This window comes from Mus musculus, chromosome 2 (assembly GCF_000001635.26).
Source record: "Mus musculus strain C57BL/6J chromosome 2, GRCm38.p6 C57BL/6J".
NCBI classification, from domain to species: Eukaryota; Metazoa; Chordata; class Mammalia; order Rodentia; family Muridae; genus Mus; species Mus musculus.
In genome coordinates this window covers 179084055-179100996 of record NC_000068.7, presented here as the reverse complement: position 1 = coordinate 179100996, position 16942 = coordinate 179084055, and positions in this window count along the sequence as shown.

Below are 16942 nucleotides of genomic sequence, written 5' to 3'. Positions count from 1 at the left end.
CAAAATCAACTCTCACCAGGGCACCTGAAAACTTCCAAGGGACTCTCATATTCATTATATTTTTAAAAAGAAAGGGAAAAAAATACACAGAGGACTCCAGAAGTAGGAGCACCTGGAAAGCATGTGGATAATGAGTGCTTCCTGGCTTGGGAGAGGGTGGCAATGGTGGCTGTGATGGTTTGTATATGTTATGCCCAGGGAGTGGCACTATTAGGAGGTGTGACCCTGTTGGAATGGGTGTGTTACTGTGGGTGTGGGCTATAAGACCCTCATCCTAGCTGCCTGGAAGTCAGTAATCTTCAAGCAGCCTTCAGATGAAGATGTAGAACTCTCACCCCATCCTGCACCATGCCTGCCTGGATGCTGCCATGCTCCCACCTTGATGATAATGGACTGAGCCTCTGAACCTGGAAGCCAGCCCCAATGAAATGTTGGCCTTTATAAGAGTTGCCTTGGTCATGGTTTCAGTTCACAGCAGTAAAACCCCAACTAAGGCAGTGGCCTCCTTCCCATGCAGACTGCAAACACGTCAGTCACAGGACCTGTACAGAGGAAATAGAGTTCAGATTGTGGCCACGTTTATATGCTTCTGTGAGAAGAAGAGCCTGAGATGGCCGCCCCTTCTTGCATGGTTTTTATCAGTAAGTGAGTGTTCGTGGGTTTTGCAGCCTCCTGAGGGGCAGATGCACCGGTGGGATCTGAAGCTGCTGCCCTCTGTGATGCTGCTCTCTGTGCCGGCTCTGACTGAAAGGAGGTTGGCCCTAGGGAAGACAGATGCCATTCCTGGGATCTGGTTGTGTTGCAGAACAAAAGCGAAGATGAGGGTGTTCTGCAGATGTTGGGAGATGCACTCCCCAACAAATGACTGTGTTCTTCAAATACAGCTGCACTGGTTACTATTTGTGTCTCTGGGACAAAATAGCAGACAAAAGGAACCTAAGGCAAGAAGGGGTCACTTGAGCTCATACTTGGAGGGTACAGTTCTTCACACTAGGTTAGGCATGGCTGCAGGAGTGTGAGGGCATGAATCATTTACACAGGGAGCCAACATCAGAGAGGCCAGGGCTGGTATTTTGCTCAGTTCTCCCTTTACATTCAGTACAAAGCCTTACTCTATGGGACCACACTGCCAGTATTTAGGATGGGACTCCTACATCAGTTAATCTGATCTGAAGACTTCCTTACGGGCATGTCCAAGAGATTGTCTTCTAGGTGATTCTAGAAAAATTGACAGTGTTAACCACTGCAGAAGCTTATGTTAGAAGGATGTCGACTGCTATAATGAGCCTCTGAAAAGGGTCTTATGGTTACATGGATAAAAACATTGAACTTGTAACATTGTGGTGACTGCTATAGACTATGGGGAAATTTGAAGTTGGACTAAATTTATTTTGCATTATGCTATGTTTAGGTATGGCCCCCATAGACTCATATGTTTGAACAAGCCTATTGGGACCAGGGAGTAGAATGTGATAGTTTGAATATGCTTGGCCCAGGGAGTGGCACTATTAGGAGGTGTGGCCTTGTTGGAGGAAGTGTGTCACTGTGGGGTAGGCTTTGAGAGAGCTTCTTTTTAGCTGCCTGAGGATGACAGTCTTCTTGTTTGCCTTCAGAACAAGATGTAGAACTTTCAGTTCCTCCATTGTCATTCCTGCCTGGATGCTGCCATGTTTCTTGCCATAATGACAATGGATTGAACCCCTGAAACTCTATGCCAGCCCCAATTACATATTGTCCTTTAAAAGAATTGCATTGGTCATGATGTCTCTTCACAACAATAGAAACCCTAGCCAATGCAGAAGTCGGTACCAGGAGTGGGGTGTTAGAGACTAACCATCCAGAATCATCCACCAGTCAGGGAAATGACTGCCACCTCTGTACAAGATGGATCCATCTCGTCTCCAGCTCACATCTTGATTCAAAGCTCCCTAAGCCCAACAGAGGACTCCTGTTTATCAATGACAGAGTTTAGGGGACTTGTAGGAGTTGAGAGAGTACACCTCCTATACCTCCTACAAGATGGTGGTTTGAATGAGAACAACCTGCATAGGCTCATATATTTGAATACTTAGTCCCCAGCTGGTAGGACTGTTTGGGGAAGATTAGGAGGTGTGGATTTTTTGGAGGAGGTGAGTCACTGTGGGTGGCTTTGAGGTTTCAAAAGCCCCACACCATTCTCATTTAGCTCTCTGCCTTTTGCTTGTGAATCAAGAGGTAACTCCTCAGCTACCATTCTGGAGCCATATCTGCTTGCCTGCTGCTGTCATGCTTCCTGCCATAACGATCACAGGCTCTAACCCTCTGTAGCCTCAAAGGAAATAATTTTTTTAAAATATATATTTCCTTTGTCATACAGTTTCACCATGGCAATACAAAAATAACTGGGTGGCTGACTTCATGGTCATTGCAGCAGAGCTTAGAGAGACAATACAAGGCTGTATATCGTCTTTGCTATAGAACAGCACCACTGGCCAAGGTCCTTCACTTCAGCCAAGCAGAGAAGTTGATTCCCACCTCCCTGGACTCTGAGTTTGTGTCTCCCTTGACTGGGAAACTGCATTCCTCATGACATAGAACATGGTTTAGCTTTGGAAATTCTCCCCCTGGGATATCCATATCAGGAGAATTCTGTATAGAAATTACCAAGTGCTTAGAGAGCTCTAATGGCTTCTTCCAGCTGTCTGTGTCCATTAGCCACCCACACCATATTTTTTGCTGGTTCATAGTAGAATGTGTCATATTTCTGAATTTAGATTACATAGAGTTATATATATGGAATTTATAATTTCAGAATACCTACCATATTTCTGCTTAGTGTGTTTTATCTTCATTTTTACTTTCGCTTACCTGCTCTTTCTGTGCATCATGCTCTTTTGATTTCTTACTTTGGCAGACTTGTTTCAAAATTTACAAACACTGGAAAAAACAGTGAGCGCAAGCTTCCTTTCACACAGAAACAATCCCCACAGGAGCAGGAGCTATGCTCTGGGGGTGCAGTGCCTGGCTCACAAGCTCGAGAACCTGAATCCCTAAAAGGCACATAAATGCCAGTGTGTCTATGTCCATCTGTAACTCTTGTTCTGAGAGAGAGAGAGAGAGAGAGAGAGAGAGAGAGAGAGAGAGAGAAAACCAAATGCAAGCTCCAGGTTCATTGAGAGAACGAGAGTGCCTGTCTCAAAAAATAGGGTGAAGAGTGACAGGGGAGATATGGAAGCCAATCTTGGGGCTCTGCAAACACCTACATGGATAAGCGCACATGAACATGCACAACTACATGTGCACAGTGTACACACATGCATATCCGTTCCCTAAACTAGTCCTAAATGGTGCCTGTGTTCAAACAGCTTGCTCCACACTTCCTTTGTTGTGTTCAGATGCCATGCCTTCTTTACGTCAGAGGGGAGAAGGGAAGCGGGAGCGAGGTAAAGAGAGACAACACCTTTGCTTAATACTCAAATACCCCAAGGTACATCTTAGCGACTTTGTCCAACACTGTGGTGGCGTGGCTCACTAACCCTTCAGTCGACTCTTCCCCAGCTCCAAATAATGTCCCCACCACTTCTGTGACATATCGGTGACAAGAAGATCCAGGTTGGACCAGAAGGTTGTCTTGTATCTGAGTGGGACTAATGGCAAGATAGAGCTGAAACATATACACTGGGGCTTTAGTATTGTTTAAGTTGACGCTGTGGGGACCTATGCAAAGATGCTGTTGGGAACTCCTCAGTGATGAGGTAAGGCAGCTCTTGCCAGAGGGAGCGAACCTCTTATGAAATATCAATGGTGTAGATTTATTGTACATGACAATGGGTTTTTCCGAAGCCCATTCCTCTCAGCTATGACCACATTCAGCCCTTCACACCTCACTGCCTCTCCCTTTTCCTTTTCTCCTGCTGACCTCCTGACCTCCTTCCTCCCCTTTCCCAGTCTGTGTGGCTTTATGTATTCAGATGCACTCTAGGATTCACAGTGGGAACAAAACCACACCCTCCTTTCTGAGTCTGGCTTACTTTATCAGGAAGCCCAGCTCCACCACCCTAAACGCTCTAAGTCAACATAGCACAGAGGCACATGCACACCGATACTGAGCACATGTGGTTCCCAGCAGCTGATTGACAGAATCATTGTAGGTGATGCTTTGTCACAGCAGATGAGCGGCAAAGATGTGGAGGGTGTGTGGAGTTACCTGCCCGTAGAGAAGGATAAAATCATCTTATTTGCAGGAAGATGGATGGAACTGGACTTATTACCAAACCGCTATGTCTCACCTTTCCCTGAAATCACACCCCTGAGTCCACAATGTAGCAGTGTTTGGGATGTGAATTAAATTTCCCTTCAGGGCCTCATTTAAGGTTAATGGCGATGGCACTAAACCAGCCCCACTAGAGTGCAGAGTGCCAGCCCTGCTATCCACTGAGTTAATTTAATTGAATGTGGAGGGAAATCAGTCTATCCAGGCCTTCTGCAGGAGCCACAGGATGCTCCTATGATGATGCTGGGTACATGGATGGACAGGTGGGTGACCTCTGATGAGAGGTGTTTATGCATACAGAACATTCAAAGGGTCCGAGGACATGCTGGAATGAGTTTTAAGACATGGAGACTGAGTCATCCAAGAGGTAATCTTACTGCCTTCACCACTACCTGCTAATCACAGTGTGCTGAGCTAAGCCGTACCATACCAGAGGCTCAGGCCATTACACCAGAGGCTCAGGAACACCACACCAGAGGCTCAGGAACACCACACCAGAGGCTCAGGAACATCATACCAAAGGCTCAGGCACAGCACACCAGAGGCTCAGCTCACCACATCAGAGGCTCAGGCACACCACACCAAAGGCTCAGGCACAGCACACCAGAGGCTCAGCTCACCACACCAGAAGCTCAGCTCACCACACCAGAGGCTCAGCTCACCACACCAGAGGCTCAGCTCACCACACCAGAGGCTCAGCTCACCACATCAGAGGCTCAGCTCGCCACACCAGAGGCTCAGCCATACCCCGGCAGAGGCTCAGTTCACATACCAGAGGCCCAGGTGCTCTCTAGTCTTGTTATATATGTCTAAGACAGACAACATATGGAATCACAAAGATGAAAGCAAAGGAGTGGACACCCAAAGTGCTGTAGTAGGATTCCCTCCTCCCCAGCTTCTTGCTAGGTCACCCCATGACGGGACACCTGGAGTGGATGACTCCTACCTCCTAGGCATTCAGTAAAAATGGAAAATCAGGTGTAGCATGGTCTGAGTCTTGAGGCTTTCTCCAGGATAAAGGACAGTATTGATTGTGGTAATCCATTTCCAAAGCCTAGACTACACTTCCCACTCTGTGGGCAGAGAGGATGGTATAGGAAAGGCAGCATGAGGGAGCATAAAGTCCAACAGCTTTACCATAATCCTGATGGTCAAGGCCATGAGCATTACCACAATTCTGGTAGTCAAGGTCAACAGCACTATCATCTGCCACGTGTCCAAGGTCATACCATCACTGTAAACCAGGTGGTCAAAGTCACAGCAACAATAACAGACCACAGTGACAACACATCCTGTGTGGGACCATGTGAGGGCACTTCTGTCATCTCCATCCCCAAACTAGATACTTCATTCTGTTGACAAAGCAATGTTTGAGTTCTACTCTTGGAACATCTCTTCAAGCATCTGAGCAGCATAGCTCAGAGCCTCCAAGGTCATCAGAAACTGTGGGTCAGGGGAGTGGGATGGCTAGCTGAGAAATAGGAACATCCAGACACCTGCTATGTCATCTTAGATGGATCCTGGAGTTGCACAAAGCTGTATTAACGCCAAGGACCCGGGGCTAGGTGCAGACGAGGTCATGCTGGTGCACTGATACTGGAGTTTCAGTTGGCTTGGATGCATTTGCTACACTAACTTAAGATGCTAATAATAATGTCTAACAGAGGCAGTCCGCTGAGTAGTTCCCATTTCCTTTGAGATCACACCCATCTGGAAGTGAAGAGAGCTGGGGGATATGACTCTTAGGAGGTGTCAGGTCTACTTTGAATAGTCTCCCTTTCCCGAACATTATATTAATGTTGCAATAACTATTCCTGGTTAGACCTGAACAAATGTCTACTTATCTCAGGCAGAGCACCACCAGCAGACCAAAGACAAGATTCTACCTGAGTGTAGTTTGGAGAACCAGTGAGTTTAACTGTGGTTACTTATGAGAGCACATAGAAGGGTTTGTTTACAGAGGCATCTCCAACTTGTGAGAAGCTACGCTGCTAAAGAAGTCTCTCTCACCCGTCAGCCCTCCACTCCTATCCAGCCTCAGTGCAGGACTAGGTCAGCTCTCTCTCAGTGATGCACCACTGAGGGACTCAATTTTATAAGGGTCTCTTGATACTCAGAGCTACTTCGAATTTTAAAAGGATAGCATTCACTAGTTGTGTTTTTCATATGACAGACAGCCAGGTTGAGTTTGGCCAAAATCACATGACTCTCTCAAAGACTACCTCAGAGCTGGTAAGAAAATGTGAATTCTGCAGGTGCTGTTGCCTCTAAGATCATGTTCATTAGAGTGATCATTTCTTTGATGCAGAAGATGAAGAGGAGGCTATTTCTCCAGGAAACAAAGCCAGCTCTCTCCTCTTCAGACAGACTCCCCCCCCTCCCTCCGTGCTGTGATGCTTTTCTAGCTCCTTCCCCAGCCAGCAGGGGAGACTGGAGAAGCAGATTACATTGTGCTTGGTGGTGAATCAGTTGCTAAGCATGTGGGGGCCCACTGCATGATGGGTATTGGACCTTGTTCTTGGTGCCATGTCTTGCTAAGCTATTAAAATTTAGATTAGATACTGCACAAAGCTAGTGTGAGACAGTGCCACGAATTACCTCACGCACCACTGCACTGTGTGTGAGGGGAAGCGTTTGAAGCCGCACACCCAAGCGTGCTGTGTTTGCATCGGTCCCAGCTGATGGTAGCTACAACTGCGGCACGAGACCCCTGCCAGGTCTTCAGCCAGCACCAGCACGATGCCGGCAGCACATCTCTCTGGTTTTGTAGCCCAAAGATATCTTCTGGTGTGTGCATCCTCCCTGCAGAGAAATGAAGCTCTCGGACTTGATATTATCCGACTTTCTGCAAAGCAAATGTTCTCTTCTGAGCGCCGTGGGGAATTTGAACGTCCATGATAAATGGCGGAGGGTGCAGCCTGGGATAAGTTTTGGAATGTTAACTTCGCATTTCCCCCAGAGATGGTTTATTAATACACGGTCTGGTCTCCGGGTTCAGGAATATAAATCAGATTCTATTTAACTAGCTTTAAATTGTGCTCTGTGTCTGATCCTATCTCCATACAGTTTCCAAGTGGCTGAGAAACTTCTTGAAGAATATATAGAAAATGAAGTTTCTATGGCGATGTAATTTGTTTTACCTCCAGAAAACTACAAAAGGAATGGAAGTCATTCACAGACCTACCTCTTCCTTTTTGCACGACCCCCACCCCCACACTCTCCTCAGCCCAGCAGTCAGGGAGGGGCTGGCAGAGTGCTGTTCAAGGACAGATTCCTCATCTCATAATGTAAATGACAACTTATCTCAGAGTCTCACGTGGCTACATCATCCCTCCCCAATAGCTGTGCACCCACTGAAGATACAGAGAACAGGGTAGTCTGTGTGTCTACAGTAAGTGTGTGGAGGAGTCCTAAGCCACAGGCTCCCTCTGACTTCCAATTTGGTATCCTAGAAAATCAGCCACCTCCAGGAGAACCTACAGCCAGGCCTCAAGGGTCACATCTTCCTTGGAGTGGGATAGCCACACACAGAGGGGGATGAGCTGGTGCCTCTTAAAAATTAACCCATTGTCATCCAAGACCTCAGAGGAGGGATCCCTGGTTTGACAATGGAATCCAGAGTTACAAGTGAGAAGCAAACTTTATGTTCAGCCATGAAAACAACAACAAAAATAAAATACAAAAAAACAAAAACAAATTCAAAAAATCTGAAACAGGTCACAGGTTGGCCCCAGAGCCTGGGAAGCAATAAACACAGGCTAGACCAGAAGGAACTATGTCCAAGGGAACGTCTTGAGGGATAAGGGAAGACATGAGGTGCCGGTCATACCCTACTTACAGGTCAGCTTCTGCTCTGTCCAACCTGCCCTTTCATTAGATTTTATGAGCCTTAGCCCCAACATACAAAGCCTTCAGCTGGCTCTGTTCTCCTGGAACGCACACTGCTGTGCATCCCAAAGCCAGCCTCTTTGCTTTGGGCTAGATCAGAAACCTTCAAAAGCAAACAGCCAAAGGGTCAAGGAAAATGGCCCCAGTCCACAATAGGCTGGAAGGGTCTGGATGCTGAAAGATTCCAACGGTAGCTTCTGCATTCTGTCCCTGGTTCCATCCCTGCCTTCCGGGTACGCGATGTGGGTGCTGGATCTTCATGAATGAGTAGTGGTCTGTTGGCCATGTTCTGGCTTCTTGATTCTTTGATATTGTTGCTATTTGGGGACATTTAAGAGGTGGGGCTTGGCTGGGGTGGGGGGGGACATAGGTCCCTAGGGACAAACCTTTGAAAGTTATTCCCACTTGTGACTCTGGCCTGCATGTATTCTTGCCTCACAGTCCATCATGACAAAGGAGCTTCCCTTCCCTTGCCTTTCTCCATACTCTGGCCTCTGTGAACATTGCCACACCTTTGCCTTTGCTGCCTTGTTGTACCGAGACCCTCTGGAGTCTATGAGCAAAAATAAATAAAGTGCCATGGAACTGACTAATGTCCTCAGCCTTCATGCTGTGCCCTCCAACACTGCCCACCTAGAAGAGCCCATCTTCTCTGACCCTGTCCCTGAGCACCTACGGGGACCTGTGTGACTCGTGCACGTTGACGATGGCCACAGTCTTAGCCAGCTCCCTTGTGTATGCTCTACGGGCTAACCTCTGCTCTGTCTTTACTAGTTCATTTAATACTGGGCCAACCCCACTTGTCAAGCACGTAACAGTTGTTACACTTCCTCTGTTTTCTGGATGAGAAAACAGAGACGTGCAGCGATTGTCTCAAGGCCTGGAAGTAAAAAACAACAACAACAACAACAAAAAAAACCCACAAACAGCCACAATCGTGAGCGTATGAGAACACCACACAGGCACACAGGCACAGCTAGGTTGAAAAATAATCTCCCAACTTCAGGGAAACTTCGATGACAAAGGACCAGGTCTTATCTGAGACTAGGAATCACCCAGCCATGCATCCTCATATGCAATCTCCTTCATCATTCAGCATTGCTGAGTCCAAGCAGAAAACCTTCCCATGAACCTGCAGGCTCAGCTTAAACTCCAGGATCAGCCAAGTGTGTCTTCTCCACACTGGAGAGATTAGGTTACCTTTCCCCAGCAGCCAGGGTGGAATTAAACCTCTGTAGCCTCTTTCATCTGTGATGGCAAACAGAAAAGAGGGAGTGAGAAACCATTCCGACCCTTTTCTTTGTAGGCCAATTAGTGTCACCGATAGGAACCCCAAATAATGAATCCTTTGTCATGCATCTACATCTCCATCTGCCAGGCATTGCTAGAGAATGTCCTACACTGTAAAAGACAAGACTCCTGCCTTCACAAGAGCGAAGGGGTGGCTTCGGATGGGAACAAGTCCTATAATAAGACTGAAGTGAAGAGAAAAGGAAATTATCAGCCTGAGCAAACCCCAGCCTGGGGTGGGGCGACAGGCAATTGCTGCCAAGAGATACATAGACAGGTCAGACAATTCCCGAGGGAAGTACGGTTGATGGAGAGATGAGGGATAGAGCAGAGTGGACACATCAGGAGCAGTGTCTCCTGAGTAGAAAGGGATGGGAGTGACCAGGGAAGATGGAAGTATGAATCTTTCTGTTTTGTGGGATCTCATGGCAGAGGAAAGGAGTGGGTTTAATCAGAGCTTACATTTGCTGCCTACCTAAGAAGGTTATTCAGTAACCTTAAACTTTTTTTCCTGATTTAAAAAAAAATTTACAATAATCTTATTGTTTAGGTTAATTGATTCTATAGTTGCTTATAGCACAATACAGTAGCTTGCTTTAGTGAAATGCACTAGGAGGGTCCTGACTAGCTCCCAGAGCATTCTCTAGACGAAGAGGGCTCAGCCAAGCTGGTCAAGGCAGGTACTTAAGCAAAAAAGAAAAAATAATTACCCACTGACTGCTGCAGCTCGGTGCTAACACAGAGCTTGCGTGGAACTGGGAATGGGAGTGGGAATGAGAGTGGATGAACCACAAGATTGGGGTAGTGAGAGATATTGACCTCATATTTCTGATCTTGTTCCCATCTCAGTTGAATTTATTCTCTGTCATCTTATCTCCAAATGGAAGTCTGGGTGGGCTCTGCTTCTCTGGGCTCCTATGTTAACACTCCCTGGAGGCAGAAAGTTGATTCCATTCATAGAAGCTCTGTTGATCTCAGGCAGGCAACTCTCTTTATCACATGTATGTCCATTGAGTGACCATTGCGTTTCTGTGTGAGGAGCTTGCAACCACCCAACCAATGAAGACATTAGATTTGTCCTGTGGAGCCAACAGAAATGCCCTAGGCAACAGTCAGGGTGCAACAGAGATTCATATATCTCCAATTGGGCTTTGACATATACTATAGTTCAGTGGTTAATCACAACCATGTAGTTTTTAATTTTAATTTTTGCATGTGTGTGTGCAATGATGTGTTGGGATGAATGTGAATGTAGATATTCTTATATGGTGGAGGATAGGAGTTAATCTTGGGTGCCATACCTCAGGAGCCATCTACCTTGATTTTTGAGACAAGGTCTCTTACTGGGATCTGGGGCTACTAATGCCATTGGGTTGGCTGGCCCATGAGTCTTATATATCTGCCTGTCTCCATCTTTATCTTCCTAGCACTGGGATTACACGCTTATGGAACCATGCCTGACTTTTAATCTGAGTGTTGGTATTCAAAGTCAAGCCCGTATGGTTACTCAAAAACACTTTACCTACTTAGCCATCTCCCCAGGCCCACATCTGTGCACTCTTCCAGGGACTCATCTTACCTCAGAGACACTCCTTGGTAGGTATTGCCTCTCTGGTCTGGCAGATTGTCTGAACCAGATTAACCACATGGCACAATTTCAGGGAATTAGAAAGAAAAAAAGCAGTTGATCTTGAATGAGTTATAAAGGGGAGAGAGAGAGAGAGAGAGAGAGAGAGAGAGAGAGAAGAGAACCTACTTTCCAGAAAATTCTAGCCTGAGCCTCTAATCCTAGACTCTACCCCAAGATGAGATCCCCCAAGACAACAATAACTCAGGACTCTTGAAAGCCTGAGCAGCACTAAGAAGTTGATGGTCGGGACAGGGTTTTGTAAAAGGCCATGGGATGTCAGAGGCTGCTTTAACACTTTGCCAGGCGAGAAAAGAGGCTTCGAGAGAATTGCCACCAAACCAGGTGGTGGTGACATGCTCCCTTAGTGCCAGGACTTGGAAAGCAGAGGTAGGTGGATCTCTAAGTTCCAGGTGAGCCCAGTCTACACTGAGAATTCTAGGACAGTCAGGGCTACACAGAGAAACCCTGTTTTGAAAAACAAAATAAAATGACCCCACCCAGAATAAAAGACCCCAAATCCGAACCGAAACAACAATAGGGAAAAAAAGAAAAGCTAGTTGTCACCAGAAGAATTAACAGCTCTAGGAGATAAACTCCAACCACCACAAACTTACCCTGGGAAAGTGTATCCATGTCTCAAGTGGTGTCAGGTCCCCAGATAGGAGGCCCCCAGGTCACCTCTCACATTTCCCCCATGAACCAAGTTTCACACCAGTGCTATGAACACAAACACATCTGCTGGATCTTGGAAGGTGGCATTTAGCTTAGTAAGAAAATGTCCAACTGTCCCGAGTACAGCTGTATCATCTTGCATGCCCCACCAGCAACACGTGAGTGTCCCGTTGCTCACGTCCTTACAGACAGTTAATGCTGCATGGTTTTTAGTTATTTTAGTAGCTGGGCAAACACGTCTGTTCCCCATGCCATCTATTTTCCTTTCCATGGAAGGAAAAGGCTATACCTCGGTGTAACACATGGCTACCTGCAATCCAGAATTACTCAGACGGAGCAAACACCATCTGTGTGCCCCATCTTCTGACATTGCCGGTGAAGTCAGTGGATGGAAGAATTGGGGTTGGGATATTAAATGCATACCTGTGTGAGTTTAGATGTTTCTTTAATGTGATTTAAAATGAGTTTTCAGAGCAATTATAGACAGAACTGCAATAGTGTGGTGATTTGGGCGTGACGTGCCCTCTTGGAAAAATAGTGTGTGAAAGGCTTGGTCCAAAACTCTCGGGCCCAGCTACTGAATGCTGGTGGATTATGTGTGCTCTGACCTAATCAGATTTTTAAGCTGATGACTTTATTAAAAAGCAGTGGAAAGTTCTGGAGGCGAGGACAGGTTGGAATAAGTGGGTCAGCTAAGTGTGTCCTGGGGGAACTCTCTTCTGTCTCTGTGTTTTCTGGCTGCCATGAGCAAGAGCTTTTCTCCATCATCCTTACCTCAGGCTAAGAATGGAATCAGGTGCCCGTAGACTGCATGGGAGTGGCACTCCATTATTATAGACACCGAACCTTCATGTTGCTACACTGCAGGAGTACCTGACAGATTTCCTTGGAACCACATCGCTGTCTTAGATGCTTGGCTGTCACCTCTGGTGGCAGCCAGAGCCCTGCTGCTTTGAGAAGAGGGCTGATGTCCATCAAGAACGAAAGGCAGGGTGTGAGCTTCCTGAAGCTGCCAAGGCAAAGCACTGTAGGTCAGGGATCTGGACAGGAGGTACAGTGCCTTACACCTCCAGATGCCAGAACCAAGGGCAAAATATCAGCAGGGCCCAGGGCAGGACTCCCCCTGAAGATGCTACCCAGTCAAGGATTCCCTCCTAGGAAATGGTGCCACCCACAGTGGCCTGAGTCTTCCTACATCAACTAATATGCAATTAAGACAATCCCCCACAGACATACCTACTGGCTGACAACTTGATCTAACCCATTCCTCACCGAGACTCTGTTTCCAGATTGTGTCAAGTTGTCAAAGGTAACAGGCACTGAACCCATTCTCCTCTCCATTGTGACCCTGGCTTGTCTACTGGCATCTAAATGACATGATTCCCAAATCAGGTCACACCATGAGACATGGATGATTGGAACAAGAACATCCGAGTCAGGGAAGAACACACCTGACCTCCCAGGTATCTGCGACTGACATGGGCTGGCCTGAGGGGAGCTTCAGTGCAAGGCTAACTGTGATTATCACGGGCTTTATGAAGAGTGGAAATGAAGAATTTTCAAGCCAGTGCCAGTTAAGTCTGAGACTAGCTGAAGGATCCCACACACGTGCTCGAGTGGCTTGCTTCTGAGGAGGAGAGGGGCCAAGCAAAACCCTGAGATGACACCATGGAAGACGGGCACAGACATGATTGATAGCTCAAACCCACTCAATAATATCTCCTTAACTTTATTGTAAATGCATCTGGGAAGGGTCTTAGAAAGTGTGTAGGGTTTTGTGTGTGTGTGTGTGTGCGTGTGCATGCGTGTGTGTGTGGGGGGGGGCATGGTACACTTGTGTTTCCCGGGCACTCCCCATGCATGGGTACTAGGTGTGCAATGTTTCACTGGTGGCGTGTGCGGTGGTTCACAATTGTGCACACCTGATGCGAGTGCCCACAGACCCTAACACGCTCTCTGTTGTTTTTGTCCTTTGCAGCTCCTGCTTCCCAGATGACCACTGAGTGGATGCTTGTGGTGAACGCTGAGGTTGCTTAGTTTTCCCCATCCCTGACTCTAGACAGTATCCCCTTTGAAGTATGTGTGGGTCTCGCCTCTCTTTCATCTCAGCTGTGCACTTCCTCAAAGTCTTGAGATGAATAAATCATGCCCACCTCAGTTTGCGGCGATCTTGCCGCTCAGGGCTCCCCACTTGCTCCGGGGCTCGGCTAAGCCGTGAACTCCTGGGTTTTGTGCAAGTAATTTTTGCCATGCCTGTAGACCTTTCTGCTCTGGGGAATTTGGATAAACAACAGGGCATTCTCTGAGCTTAGCTGCAACATCAACCAAGAGTTGAACAACTTCTTGAGGGCCTGACCCTCAATTCAAATGGAATGTTCTACATTTACTGAGGGGAGGTGTTCTCCTCAGTCAGCTGCAATAGGACCTCAGGGCGGTTAGTGGAAGGGGATAAGGAACCTAGGCTAATGTGGTGTTCCAGTGGATTCCACCAGCTGCTAATGCAGGCACTCCCTCCCTAATGAACAGTCATGGCAGCTCTCATCATGCTCTATGTGCCCTATGGATTCTCCAGCCTCATAGGTGTGTCCTCCGGAACCACAGGCAATTTCTCTGGAGCCTTTCCACAGCAACTTCAGGGGAACCTAAAGGTTGGTCACCATGGTTGCCCCCGCTGCCCAGAGGGGATTCTTCACAGGTCTGCGCACCTGTCTGGGTTGCTCAGCTCTTTTCTGTGTCTTTGTGCAAAATGTCCTCTAACTCCACTTCCCTTCATCTCTCTGCCCTCACTTCTGATTCCCCCTCCTCCTCCCTCACCTCCAATCAGTCTTGCCAGCTCTTCCCCCTACCCTCCAGCAGTCAGTTCTGTCTTCTTTCTGTATCAGGTCTAATCTGGCTACACTCTCCCACTCTTCATTCTGGGTTTCTGTCCACACTGTAGCCAGAGTCCTCCTGGGTTTCTTCCTCTCCCGCTCCTTTAACTTCCCCTTGGTAGAGGGCACTGATTCCTTACAGAGTCAACATTCTCTATAAGACTGAACCTTCCAGCTTCAGACCATAGGACATAAGCAGCGTGTCCGTTTAGAGATCACGTAGGGTGACTATACCAGCCAGATTACCTCCCATCTCAACTAAAAGGAACCCATGTCTCCAGGCCTAAGAATTTGATAGACAGCTGTAGCCCATCCATGCAACTCAGGAAGACATGATCCAAGACAAGAAGGCCAGTTAGTTGGCCAGCTAGGAACACACCATGGCTCTGTTCCTTTCAAGTTCCATAAACAAGTGTTATCTGTTCAGTTACATGCAGAGCAAAGCTGGTCTGTGTTGGGGGAGTCTGGAATCAAGGGGGGGGGGCTGAAGCTCTCTCTCTCTCTCTCTCTCTCTCTCTCTCTCTCTCTCTCTCTCTCTCCTGATCCCCAAAGGTTATGTTCCACAGCTCAGAGCACCACTTCTTATACTGGGTGGCATTCATGGTCACCTGCTTGATGTTCTAGGAGCCTTATGAAGTCCTGTGTACCCCACCCTGTGTAACTCAGAGAACAGGCAGATGTCTATCTGTAAAAGCCGGGAGAGAACCTTGAACATCAGCAGTCAAAAGAGGAGTCATGTTTGTGCTCTGGAGTGGCTCCTGCTATTCTGCAGGCCTGCCTTCCTCAACCTGCTGGGGAGTTCTGATGCAGAGCCTCCCCTGTGTGTGGGGACTTCTGATGAGGAGCCTCCCCTGTGCTATGAAGCAGTATCTTCCATTCTCCACTTAGTATCTCAAAGCCACCCCCTAAAGCCACCCTGTACATCAGCTTCACCTCTTTATGTGGAGCTAAAATCTCCTCTAGGCTTGAGCCTTGAGACCTACACATTGTACCTGACTCCTGTTTGAAGGTCTAGCAAGCCTTGGGGCTGAAATGTACCCAGGCTCTGAGGTCCATTGGCAGTTCCGGACAGAGAACAAGAGGAGGAAGACTGTTCATCAGGACTAGCACAGCACAGACTTCTCCTTTCCAGGTTCCCAGCAGGGTCCAGCCACCCCATGGGAGTCTCAGAAGAAGAAAATTGGAAACACTCTCCAGGAGGCAGCACCACACACAGCCAGTGCTACAGACACTTGGGGTCCTCCGGGCATGCCCGGGTCAGCGTTTAATCTTCAGACGGTCTTTAATATGACCTCTAATACAAAGTTCCTAAATTTTTCATGAAGAAAAGCATGAAAAATTTAAAATTAAAACCATTAAGAGTGACCTCCTGATAAACAAATGCTCAGGCCTACCGGCTTTGTAAGCAGGGGACATCTGTGCTCACCCTGGATGTCCCTGGGCTCAATAGCCAGAGCAGCCCTCATTCCAATTAGGGCTGGAAAGTTTGGGGAGGGGTTTCTGGGATAGGGCAATGGAGTTTGTTTGAGAGGCAGGTGTCAGAGCCTGTTGGAGCCTGGAATGCACACTTTGGGCTCAGTTAGTTTGAATTTTTTATGCTTGCCCTCATGAAAAATTAAACCAGTGTTCTTACCCTTTAGCTGCATTTGGGATTGATGGAGAGACTATCCCACAGAGCTGAGCTGTACTTGCAACATGTAGGACAGGCTGAAGCAGGGAGGGGCCCATCCCTCCTGTGTGGAGCCTATCTGATCTGCTCTGGCCAGGAAACACGTGAATGATGTCAGTCCTGGAACTGCACTGTGGGAGAATCGAGCCCATAACCTCCACTTGATGTGCAGCCCCGGGGATTCATGGGACTCACCCAAATCCCTCGGGGCTAAGCTCTATCCAGCATATCTACAGGATGGTCATTTCTTGAAAACAGACACTAGGCGTGAGGTACACTGTAGGAAGCAGATAAGCAGCCCACAGAGAGGTCCACACTCTATTCCTCAGAGCTTGAACATGCCAGTGCCATGTGAAAGACAATGCTTGACTTCTGCATCCTATTGCTGTGATAAAAATGCTACAAAATCAACGTAAAGGAGGAAGGGTTTATATGAGGCACAACTTGAGGTCACAGTCTATCCTTGTGGTGGTGGAGTCACCACTGGTCACGTCACACACACAGTCTGGAGCAGAGAACAATATGTTCACACAAGCTAGCTGGTGCTCACCTGACTCCTGTCTTTCCATCTGCTCCAAGGCCCAGACCACACCCCAATGAACATAATTAAGACAATTCACTACAGACACACTCACTGGCCAACCTGATCTAGGCAATTTGTTCTTGACATT